Source organism: Varroa destructor, unplaced genomic scaffold (assembly GCF_002443255.2).
Source record: "Varroa destructor unplaced genomic scaffold, Vdes_3.0 BEIS01000001.1, whole genome shotgun sequence".
In the NCBI taxonomy this organism is placed as follows: Eukaryota; Metazoa; Arthropoda; class Arachnida; order Mesostigmata; family Varroidae; genus Varroa; species Varroa destructor.
In genome coordinates, this window is record NW_019211454.1 from 17749091 (window position 1) to 17762347 (window position 13257).

The following is a 13257-nucleotide window of genomic DNA, read 5'->3' on the forward strand; positions in this document are numbered from 1 at the left end:
TTAAGTTCCTTATGCAGAGTGCCTGACTCTCAGAGTCTGTTCTCGACTCTGAATAGATTATTTATTGTTGCTATTAAAGGTAATCAAATCGAGACAAAGCTTTTTCGACTATTCTTTTTACAAAAAAAAAATCGAGCTTATTTTGGTGCAGCATTTGCACCATGTTTGGGAACGTGATGGCGATTTCATTCGGTTCAAATTCATTGTTCTCGTGGTGTTCACGAGGTGTGCTCGTAGAAATACCCACACCTTGTTCGTGAACTTGTAAGTTCCTGACTTCTTCAGTAATTAAGCTCAGAAACCAGTTTTATAGAAAAACGATTATCCGAAATATTTTTGGGCAGTTAAAAGCCTAGCTTATAAAGATGTTTTTTTTTTTACTTTTTGCCATTATTATTGCTAATGAGTGACTACTTATTATGTATGAAACTAGTTAATAAACGAACGGAATATTAGCACTTTTGCGAAATGTTTTAAAGGAAAAACGGTTCGTGCACCTTAAACATAACTTCTATGACCCGTTTGACTATGTAACTGGCTTGCAAACACGTTAACGAACGGAGTGCAATCAGCAGACGCCGAAATGCAACAAATCTTAGTTCCACTTCTTGACCTAATAATTCACACTTGCACTTTCACCCATATTATATGTTTGCTTCGTATACTGTGGTTTGAACTCATTATTCGTTATATTACAAGCAGACTCACATTCAACCGCCTTCCTGCCCCATTCAAGTCAATCTGTTAGAATGGCTTCCCGATACAGCGCTTTTCTGGTTGTTGTCTATTTATTCAACACGAACCAATACGCCTCAGTTCTGTAGGTAATCCTGTGGCCCTTTCCTTCATTCGTCTCTTTCCTCCGATCGAAATTATTCAATGGGCCACCGTTTGATCCTCCATCTCTACCGCGCATGTTACTCATCATACGCGAAGGGAATCGGGAAAGCTATATGGAAGCAGCCGCGATCCGTAGAGATGCGCGATTTCGAACATAAGTTCTTTTGACCAATTTTGCTTTCGTTTATAAAACTCGTTTTGTATGCAGCAACAACCGCCACCGGCCGTATCAGCTGCTACGGTTGTTACTGTACGTAATTTATATATCTGTCCACATACGTATTCGATCATCTATCTCTGTCTGTATCTACGTATGTGGGTAGTAGTGAAACGGTTTTCTTTATTCAGATTCAGTATTGGGACAGCAGCTAAATAGTACTTCCGCTATTTTGAAATGTGCCCTTACAAATTTTATGCCGAGAGTGTCTACTTTCTTTGTTAGGCGGTGCCGTTTCCCCGAATTCTCCAATCGGTGCTCCTGGCTGCGCGAACAGCATTACTGTGACGATATCACGACGCAGACGACGCACAGCAAACATCTTCACGAAGATCAGCCTCAATGCTATACCAAATCAGCTAAGCTTCTTCTGCACAACCGCAAGAACATCTGCGACAGTTGCAGAGATTCAAAATACTATTCCCTTGTCTAAATTACGAAAGTAATTATTTACGTTTTACTAGCTTATCTATGGAATATTGGTTTGTTCCGCCATCATTAGCCAGCTCAATATGACAGCTAAGTCATCAGAGTCCACCGGACAGACGATGGTCAACGGAGCACCAAAAGACGACAAAGTTGTTCGATTCTACCTCTTCTAGGTGCATGCGCATTTACCTGCGTGCCGCTAGTTTCGCGATGGTGTCGGTTTCTACCGGCGGACGTGGAAGAAGGATAGCGCTTCAGATTTATTCAGACTTCGCTCTCGATCAGCCCTGTCTGCTGTGATTGCAGCAATGAAGCCGAAAGACTTTGTTGCGTGAATGCATTGTATAACGTAGTCATTGTATCGGGCGTCATGTTAAATCGATCATTCGCATCGGAGACGTTTCGGTATTCTAGGTTGCTGCCGCTCCATAAGCGTCATCTGGCCTTCATTAAATTGCGTGATGTAGACAACAAACGTACCGGCTACGTGCTTATTCATTTGCTTCGAACACAGTCACTAGTATATCTATGGTTATGGGAACACGCGAAAAATCTGGTGGCGTTTTGTGCTTACTTTTCTACAAACTCGACTTGAACTTCTCCGTGCTCCATCCTCGAATGTCAGCTGGCGCTCTTCCTGCTTGCCTAATCGCGGACTCCCCTTTTCTGTTTTAAGATCCGATCCTTCATTTTGCTTCGTGTTAGAAATATATATATAAACTTTTTGCGCGCTGCAAGTATATGTTAATGGAAGTGGCAACGGGGTAGCGGATTTGCTGGGCCATAGACCTGCTGCAACAGCGATTTCCGCAACGTTGTTACTGTTTCTGATGCCAAGTACAACGGTGCCAGGCTATATATATATATATATATATATATATATATATGACCTGTCTGCCAACTGCCTAGCAAAACAAATAGACATATAAACAACAGCTTGCCTCTGAGTCAAGACGCAATCGAGGAGCAATCGCCTCCCCAAATCATTTGCGTATTTAATTTCAGCGGAGCTGTGTGAATGAACCAGCAACAAATACGGGCACAAGGCGTAGGGAGACCCGTCGTGTGCGAGCTGCTCTGTCGATAAACACAGCACGCGATAGTGTAGAAACAGGGAGAATCACCAGGGACAAAACGTCTCTTGTTTAGCGTCTGATATGATGCCTTTGCCCTTTGCCAGTTTCGCTATCAGAGCGCTTTCCGCTGTTTCTTACTTGGCTCACGGACAAACCGCATTGCATGTCTGCGTTTCAGGTCACCTGTCAATAAACAGTGATCAAACACCTCCGGGATCTTGCTCTCGTAGACAGCCAATTGCTAACGGCTAACGGTAGCCAAAACGGCAGTTTTTCTTTGCTCTGTCATAGACCTGATGTTAAGCGCTAGAGCCAACGAGAAACCTGTTTGCGTTACCGGTCGCATTCGCGACGCTCACGGCTCCAAAAACGTGCTGCGGAACGTGAGAAACAGTCGAACGGTTAAACACGATCCGCGTGCCATGCGCCCACCGATTTGCAGCTTATCATAGCTTATCGCTGCTAGCCAAACGGTCTAGTTGCGCATATTTTGCTTCGGTCTCGATTAGCGCGTTTTTTTTAACATTGTCGCTGTCGTGGCTTGCGCCGCTAGTACCATCGGCAATAGCGTCATTGCTCGAATCGTGGCGCTGTGGAGCTATGACGAGGTGGCGCATATCGTTTGTTTTGTCGGGCGGTGCTCATAGCCGCATGGACAACTTTCAAATCGTGTCTGGCCGACAATCAGCCTAGACTGTCATTGCTGTAGCTTCTAAGGCTGCTGCTAATCCAGCATCGACATCATGCTACTCTGTATATGGTTGAATGCCCCTAGCTGACATTTGTAGCTATTTCGATCTGGGCTAGCAGAGCTGATCAGCACGGCTCTGGGTTGGCACAGCCAAGCAAAACTGCTGGCGCCTTCCCTTCCTTATGGCCGTCACCGCTTCCGACGCAGTTCAATGTCATTACTCCGCAACGCTAGGCAATATAGGCAAAGGATGTAGACAAAATGAAGGGAGTCGCATCGCTCTGTCGTAACAAGCATAGCTGCTGGTGCTGCTACTGCTGCGAACCGTAGCAGTCCCATGGGTTGGCTATAGTGGATGAACATCGCCGTGGTAGTGGCAAAGGCGGTTGTGTTAACTCACAACCAGCAGTGGCATCGCAGGTGAAGTTAGAACAATGGACGCAGTAGGCTGCCGTCTCTCGTCGTGCACCGCCTGTCGTCCGCTGTTCTCGCATTGTTCCGACGTGGAGCCGCTGGGAACAGCGGACGTTCAACGAATGAACAAGTAGCAAACACTGGCAACAGTGCCACCAGCAGTGTGAGCTAGATCCTAGCTGTCACAGGCAGAATTATCTGCCACCGCTGCGGCTGGCTGGTGCTCGTTCGTTGCTCACGAGCCTATCGCCGACCACAAATCGCCGGTTTTCGCGCCCCGGCTCATCCTCCTTCCGTCGTTCCATTCTACTACTCTATCTTTTGCTGCCGCTGCCATCTATTGCTGGCGGCGCGGCCAGAGGCGCACGACTTATGACGTATGGACCCTTATTGTTTGTAATTCTCCGGCTGGTGACGCCGCACCATGTCCGTCGCGCTCAGTCCGATAAAATCAATGCTGTAATCGACAGTCAACTTTTGTTGTTGCCCGGCTCCCGAGCTGTGGTGACGGCTGATTGTTACGATGATGTGAAACGCTGCCGACACCACCAGCATCAGCAGCAAATCGTCCGCTTATTGGTCCTTTGATTGTTCGTTCTTTCGTTGGTTAGTTGCTTTGCTCATCGAGTGGCCCGCTCAGATTGCGTCGATCCCCCAAGCTGCTCCGTTCTTAACAACCACCGGAGCGAATAGAGTCTGCCAAAGACCGACATGACAGCTTGGCTTTGTCCAGATGCTCCGTTCCACCGCTCCATTCGACTCAGCCAACTGCACCAGCATCCTGACGCGGCAGCGCCGTCAGCGACCCTCCACCCTCAGCGGTGTAAGAGCCAGCGGCATTTGGTTTGGACAGCACCAGCAATAGAATCAGCGCACAAGGCGATAGCGGTCGCAACGAAGAGCCAGAGGCAGTCAACCGGGGACGACGACCGCAAGCTTCTGGCCACAACGGTCAGAAGTGCCGGCAACCAATGCTTTGAATGAGGCTTGCCACCTCTTCGTTGTTACTGCCACAGCCCATCTTTGCTACGATGATCAGAAGCCGTACACCGTGAATAGGCAGCAACGACGTCATCAGTAGCAAACGGCCGCGCCAGCATCAAGCACAAACGGCGACAAGCGATCAGTAGCGATGTTGTGGCAGGATCCTTCGAGCTGAGCTCTGTTATGCTATTACCACAAGGATCGAGCGTAGACATTTCGGGAATAGATACACGGGGGAGGGGGTGACCGCCGAAGGATATGGGACCGGCATTTCGCGGATCTCCATAGACAACGTTATGCTGTTCGATGCTGTTTGCCACAGCTGATGTTGGTGCGTCTCAAAGAAGATTTGCTTAGTTGTGAAAGCTGTTGGGGTTTAGCTCTGTTATTAAAGGCACTCAGTTTTGTTATCGTTAGAAGATGGTATCGGACAATGCTAATGAAATGTACAAAAACATTATTTATCATGACACATGGTTGAAACGTATCATTCCATGGAAAGGTATACAGCACCAATAGGGTGGAAAACTAGTTGGTGTTCAAATATGCGTTTTGTACATTAGAGTTGATCGTCCGTGGTGAGATCTCCTCGTTAGGGCGAATTCTCGCGCGTGGCGCAATGTTCAAGGCGCGTATCATTAGATTATCTATAAATCTTCGGAGTTTTCAACGTATGTACTGTGCCGTACGCACGAACGGATCGCTGCGTTACTTTCGGATTGCAATTAGGAACGCTTATTCATAGCGTGCTGTAATCGTGTTTAGAGACTGCCTAGGTAACGTACGACTTGCGTCGAAAATCTGTAATATACGTACAAATTCAATTTAATCAGAGGCGTAGTTGTATTTACCTCTTCTATTTGTTAGAGGTCGCTGCACGTGGCTCCTGCCAATTTAAAAAGACGCTAACCTTCTTGGATATATCAGTAAACCAGCCTCTCACTTCTGTAAAGATTTAACCTAGTACTAAACAGCTTGCGGGCGTTCTTGTTTCCCCGCAGTGGGCGTCCAACCCGTTTATAATCTTTGTCACCTTAATCGTATTTTGTGTGTAAGATAATCACCCGCCGTTCGCGACTAACACAACTAACGTTAATAACGACAAACCGACGTTTATGCATATATAGAAGTTTATTTGTAAGCCTGTCTAGCAATTGGCCCGAGACCACGCGTGATAATCTCAAGAGTTGTTAGTTTTAAGACGTATCAGTGAGTTGTTGAAGGCCTTCACCAACGGCCCTAATGTCTCCATCAAATGTCAACGACGTCCACAAGCTATTCAGTTATGTGTAGTAACACACGCGTCGCTAGCTAAGTGTTTGGCATTTTTCGTTGCAATATAAACATTAAACGGACCTTCGCCGCCAACGACTGATCGCCAAAAAACTGCCCTTCCTTAGCGTAGCCATTTTATGTTGAAACAAGTATCGCATTGTCGAAAGACAGAGTGAGCTCGGCACTTGCTTGAAATCGTCGAAAGGCAAGGCGATTTGATATGTCAGTCATCGCAGAAACATTTTGCTGCCAGTGGAAGTTACTGTAAACAAATTACTCTATCTGGATAAAACGAGCTTGAAAATTTGAACTTTTGTCGTCTCTTATCTACAAAGTGAAGTTTGTACTTCGAGCATCTCGAAGATATATACAATAATCAGTCCCCCCTTCAACGCAGTGTCAAAAATCTGACGATTTATTTTTCGACGCCGTACATTGGCAGCAGTCTGGCAGCATGAGATCGTTTGTGGATAACACGATTTTCTATGGTGTCCCCTTAACCAAATTCTTTATGGGGCAGGGCAAAAAACGCGCACGATCTCCATGTAAAGGCGGCCAGCTCTGTCGTTTCTGATGTGTCTATCGTTGCACCATAGCCAACACGATCTACAGCATTTAAATGTTTTGACTGTCTCACTCGACGAATCTATGTCAGCAACCGCTCCCGAACGCGTCAAGCTTTCTGGTGCTGGTGTTAACAAATCTGTAGTCAGAAAAGTGCTCCTTTACACTGCTTTCTTAGTACTAGCAGCAAGCAAAAAGCACAGTTGAGTCCACAAATAGAAGCGGCCGGTGATCCTGCATTTGTTTCGGTTTGTAGTAAAGACTATGCGCGGAAAGTTGCGCTTGTTCAACTTTGTCGCCACGACTGCCTGGTGTCTTGACTGTTTACTTATAACTTTCTTGCTGTTGAATGCGTTTGTTTTGACTGGACGCAGAAGTGATGGCGAACGTTGTACTGCGAACACAGCTAAATCTATGGCTAAGCGAAAAATATTAAAAAGGCTCGAATAGCTTGAAAATGATTATATTTTTTTTTTATGTGCTTGTGTTATCAACAGTTAGGCGGTTCCATCAGGTTCGATGGATATAAGCCTCGCTCTCGCACCTCTATTCAAATTTTGATACAAAACAGTAACATTTGGCTACTAGCAAGAATTCGGTTACAACACAGATGCGCAGCAATGGCTGGTCGATATTTGATCATCGCAGGTCTTTCTTTGTCGTCCCAATCTTCCTTGTGTTCGAGACTGTTGTTGATCAGCACCAATTCTACTGATTAGTCATTTTAATTAATGTTATTTTAATTAATTATGTTTAAGTATGTATGTTCGAGAAGACCACATATAACATTACACTATCGAACGAACGGATCTGGATTATAGCAAGTTAGTTTCTCTTTGGCTGTACTTTCTGTTGATGTCTCACCATCATAATGTTCGCTGCAGGCCACGAGAAAACGGTTGGAATAGTCGAATGACTCGAAGGTCTGTTGCCGCACTCGTGGCGTTTTTGCTGCATTTACGCTGGGGAGCTGGCTGGCTGACGATTGTCAGTGGGCCGCCAAAGTGCTAACGCTTCAATTGGCTGGTAGTCCTCATTTTGATAGGTGCTGCACAGGGACACCTCATTGTTGGCTGAGTTGCTTGTCTATGCAGCTGAAAGGCCCATCGTTCTAGTTTGTTGCTCGTCTGCCTGTAGTATTACACTCAGTATCGGTTGTTTTGACGATGGAGCTCGTGTGCTGCTTTTAGTAACTGCCGCAGCAGCCACGGCATGAGCAAAATTGAGCCGTTGTGAAGACAACGATAGCGCCAACAGACGCAGGATTGGCTGAAGCCTAGAACGAGCCCTTTTCTGCTGGTATCAGTATTATACAATTTTTTCTTCCATAGAACAACCGAGAAGCCAGTCAAGCAACTAGCACTCGAAGGAACTAACGAAGGCTACAAGAAGTTACCGCGCTCAAACGCTGCTGAGTGAATGCTGCCTGGCTCGACGCTCCGGCTACTGTAGCCACAACTACTCGTCAATTCGCTGACGACGGCTTGCTGTTGCGCGAGCCGCGGAGGAAGAGTCGTCTCGTCAACATTCAGTGTTAGTGGCACCATTGCGGGCATCTGTGGATTCGCTACGGACATACACAAACGGACAAAGGCGCCGCCATAGAGAAGCAATACGCGAGGAACAACAGATCGCTCAATCCCAGAACAAGAAAATGGAGTCAGCCGTATTGTGAGACGACAACCGAAACTAGCAACAGCGATGGGGGACAGGCTACAAAGAAGTTGACGACGCTACTATTTGACGAAGGGGGCCAGCACCGAGAATAACAAAAATGAACCCGTCGGAATACGAAATAGATCGTTTCATCCATGATTCCTTGCGACTTTCCAGTCAACCACCCGTCAAACAAACTATTGTGTTATTCCAGAGTATGTATACAAATCGTAAATTAATACCGATATCTGCCGGCTAACAAAGGAAAACAACACAACAAGTATGACAACGGTGAATAATGGTACGCAAATGATACGATCATCAGCTCGACCGGGTTGATCAGACCTGATCGATGGAGTTCAGACAATTGAGGCTGGTGACTGGCGCGGCATCGGGCTTGATCACGATGTTCCATTCCGTGGTTGTCTCTACGCGCAACTTCCTAAAGCTCGATTGACGAGAACGGTTTCGCTCCCTGTCCCAGCGATCTGTTTCAACACCATCATGCTATAATATGCCCATGCAGAGTGTTGTTACTAGCCTTGTGCTATCGCGTCTCTTGCTGCAGTAAATCTTACATTTTGTTGTACGCTTGGTTTTGGCGGTACCGGCGACGTCCGAAAGACAAACCCATCTTTGTCCATGGAACGTTTTAGGTTCGAATCTAAGCGCTGATGCACCCCGTCTCGAAAGCAGTGGACGTGAAAACTCGAATGATTTAGTTCACTCTTTTTGGCCATTCTTTGCCGCTGCTAATGCTCCTGCGTCGCCCGTTAAGTTAAAACCGTGTACTTTCACAGCTGCTACTGACCACAGGCCTCGGACCATGGGCTGTCCATAGCTGGTCGACAGGTTGTCTTAGCAACCGATCATAACAGGCAGTCCTCAGGCGGTCCCAGTCTATCGAGCTACGGGCGTTGTTTATCGAGAACGTTTGTTGATTCTAAAAAACGTTTAATATTTATCATGTCTAGCCGTACCATTTCAGCGGATGATTGGCACACAACCGTTTAAATCAGTAAATTCTTCCGATCAAACAATCGCCCCATCACGTAACCCTTTTGCTGTTGGTGCGAGAAGAGCCAATGCAACTGAGCAAGGTTATCATGTGCGGCAAGCGACTTGTTGTGGCTGACTCGTCCCTCGCAGTGTTCTGGCGACTCGTCTCGATGACGCACGAAGAACAACTGATTACCGATTGACTTGACAGCAACACGTGGTTGTTTTGCGTTCAACAGCAACAGCGGCCGCAGTCATCGTCGCAATAAAAGCAGCTGAATTCAATCAGCTATTATGTCTCTGTTTTCGCCAGTGTGCCCACGCCGATTGCTTTCAGCCGCCCGTCACGCCCGCGCGCGGTCTTTAGCTACTTCAGCTTTTCTCTAGCTGTCTTTTTCTCTGCTTGTCTCAACGTATCGCTTTCTTGTCCATGGAATGGAATGGGGGGGGGGGAGGGTCGCCTCGCCGGAACTGTGTTATGCGAACACTGCCGACATACAGGTACCATTGACGGTTTGTCATGTGGTTCGCCCAGCAGCAGCATCGGCTAGCGGTTCGTGGTAATATTTGGTCATCGTGTTTCTGTCAATTGGCTTGTTTACCGCTCCAGCGCAGGGCATCGCTGTCGCTAAGAGACCACGTAAGGAGAGAGCGTTGTGACCTCCTGACTGTTGAGCATACTGAACGCAAGCGATGTAGTTGACAGTAAATAGACGCACAGCCCCCCGCAAGTATCTCCAATATGGTTCTTGGTTTTTAATTATTATTATTATTGTAAGAATAGCTGCTAACTACAGGGTGCAGTATTGCAGAGATGGGCATCTGATAGATAAAGCGGGGCGACCCGGCAATTAATCAGTAAAAACCAGTCAGCCAATGCAACAACAGTGCTTCTTGCAACATTGTCACGCATCCCACCAGCATGGTGAACAATGACAGCCACAGCCCAGGACTCAATATTTTGTATTCCATCTAATACCGTTTCCGTAATGGATCAGTGGTCCTACGTCTGTCGATGAAACTTAAGGATATGTGAGGTAGTTTAAATTCTAAACCAGGCTAAGATACGCTTTCTTTTGTGCCTGTAGTGGGAGTCGTCCGTCTGAAGTGACCCTTAAGTAAAGCTGTTCTTTACTTAAAACTCAAAACATTTACCCCGTCTTCGGTACGCAGTCTTCTGCAAGGAATAGCAATAGTTATAATAGTAATTCCAGCTTTTTTTACGCTGTACTTGCTGACCCCGACTGGTTCATTTCGTCTGTGGAGTTTTTCCCCATTGAGACTCTGCCCCTGGTTGTGGCGTCCGCCAACGCTGCCACCACTGCCGGTCGTGCCGAGCTAGGCCAATAAACAACATGGTAATGAGCGACGTTCTCCGTCGATGAGAGCACGGCCATGAGTGTTAAACAACCCTGTCGCCGCCCGCCTTCCATGCAGCAACATTGAGCGTTGCTGTGAAGCAGCACCAAGCTGCTGCGGGCACGTTATTTCTGATGTTCCGATCCCGTCCGTGTACGGCGTGCGCAACGACTGCTTTGGCGATCATTCGTGTGTCTGGTAAGTGGCCTGGTCTCTTACTGACCGTGTGCGAGCGAATGTTTACGATGGCCCGCAATCAGTTGAGCTAAGTCGAATCGCCTTCGCTCGTTTCTTTTGCTGTTCTGTTCAGTCGACATAGCCTCCTTGCTTGCCGGCTCTACCCGCGCCATCGCCGATGGCTGGCGCTGATTCCCGAATAGTGATCATGGCCGAAACTGCAGCTGCGCCGCTAGTCTGTAGCGATGGCGTTGCCGGCTAAAACGTTGCCGTCACACGAACGGCACACTACATCGACCGAATGGTGAGTGCCGTTTGAGTGGCGTGTCTGTATTTAGCCTTGCGTGGTACTGGGACTTCTCGATAGTGACGCCTACTTTGAACTGGCGGCGTTCTAGAAATTGCGCCACTGCAGCGGTCGTTCGTGGTATAGCTACTGCTGTACTTCTGGTAATCGTGCTGATGGTGGTATTCTGCTGGCGACTTCTTTGTTGCTGGCTCTCCTCGTCTGTGTCTATTTGGCGGCTCGGTTCGAGCGTCAGCAGCTAGGGATCCACTAGCTTCGCTTCACCGAGTGTCGAGCAGCTGCCAACAACGGCAGGCCTCTTTTAGTCCAATGGCTATACGCAAATATAAGGCTTTGAGTCATCGACTGGCAGATACACACAGACGGCACACAAACAACAGCCGCCGTTGTCCGCAGCCATCAGCGGCAAGCACAGGTCTGCGTCAAGATAAACACACAGCCAAAGCTACCCAGACACGCGATAGTACAGACGGAGCGGCCTCCAATAGCGGCCGCTTGATATCGACACGCGCACTCAGTGAGCGACATAGCCAATCGTAAATGCAGCCACGTCGGTGTTCCCGGTAGAATTCAGTAGCGTCGCTACGACCAGCCGTGCCAAGTCCGCCAGCCGACGGACCTCCCCAGCGGCTTACAGCCGCTCGCCTCAATGACGGGGTTCCTGTGTGTGTGTTCCATCCTCTCTGCAACGACTGTCAGTTTAGCAGTTCGCTGGCTAGATCGCCAGTCTCATACAGACACAAATAGAGGCGTAATCCTATATACTCAAAGCGACACGGACACTCTACCCAGCCGACGAGCGGAGCGGTCCGTTTACAACAACGGCACTGGCACCGATATCCGGTACTGTCCTAGTCCGCTAAATCAGCGGCGAATAAGCAGGCGAGTCTGGCGGTTGTAACACCGCTTCTGCGGCCACTGGCCCATAGGAAACTGCCATAAGAAGGCCGCCGCCGCAGCCGCACCCGCCGCCGGTGCTGCAGACCGTGATACGCGCTCGTCAACGGGCTCCCCGAGAGGCAATATCGGAACACTCGAAGCGGCTATTTCATATCAAAGTGAATCTATTTTTGGGAGAGTCCGATCATTTACCTCTCGAACAAACACGACATCGGCCAGGCAACCTGGCGCGCACACGCCGCATAACCATCATGGCCGCGGACAGGGTAAGCGGTAGGGTCAGCTTGGCAGTTTCTTGCCGTCCAGCCCGCCCGTCAGCCAGCCAGGTTGTACAAGACCGAGTAAACTAAACGAACGAACGAATGCCCAACAAGCCAAATAGCACGCCAAGCTTTCTGTATAGAAAGGCCTGCCTTTGCTTTCGATGCCTATTCTGGCAAGAGGCGGCAATAGCGACGACGATGACAACGCACCCGCCGACGGTGCCTATGGACCAATAGCGGAAATAGGGCCGTGGAGGACTACAGCAAAAGGAGGCCAACGAGCGACTGTAGCCGGCAAGCGAGTCAGTCACCTCACACGATGACGAACCAACATCAAATGGCTAGGGACTGTTGCGGCGGTGAATGTGAATTTAGTCAAAAGTGCAGTTGTTGTTTTCAGAGAAACCTTTGCAGCAGTACTGCACCTGGTCGATAGAAAAAATGGTCAGGTGACACAGCCATTGAGCTGGAGGGAGGCGGGGGAAGCGGAAGAGGAATGGTTTCCCCAGTGTAGCCGTATAAATGATTAAAACTATTCATATTATAATGGTGGTAGGAGGGAAAAGTAATACACAAGGCATATAGAAGTGAAACTAAATTTAAGCTAAGTTCGAACACTTTATATAAGGTTGAACATGTAAGCGAGAAGAATAAACACATATATAAGCTACACACAGCAGGTGAATCTGACCCTTCTCAGCCTAACCATATGGTGCTGTAGGTAGTACTACGTTTGAAATACGATAGCTCGACCGGGTTTTGCCTACTTAGAAGCACAGACAAAGTACACTAAATTGAAGACCTACGAAGCTCAGTGCTGTTAGTGAATGTTAGGCATTGCTGCTTACTTGATTAGGTGGGCGTCCTCCTTAAGGTCTAATCATAAAACAGAAACGATATAATTGCCCTGTAGTTTATTCAAATACATATGAAGCCTCTCGAAATAGCAACGTATTCAATGACTTTTTCAGTCTATTCAAATTAGAATGACAGGAAAATTATTTTTTACCGGTCCCTGCTTCCATTATTCCGTACTTACAAACGTGTGTGCGCAAATAAGAAAATATTCTTCGGAAATGTTTTCCAATGAATGTGACCCGCACTCC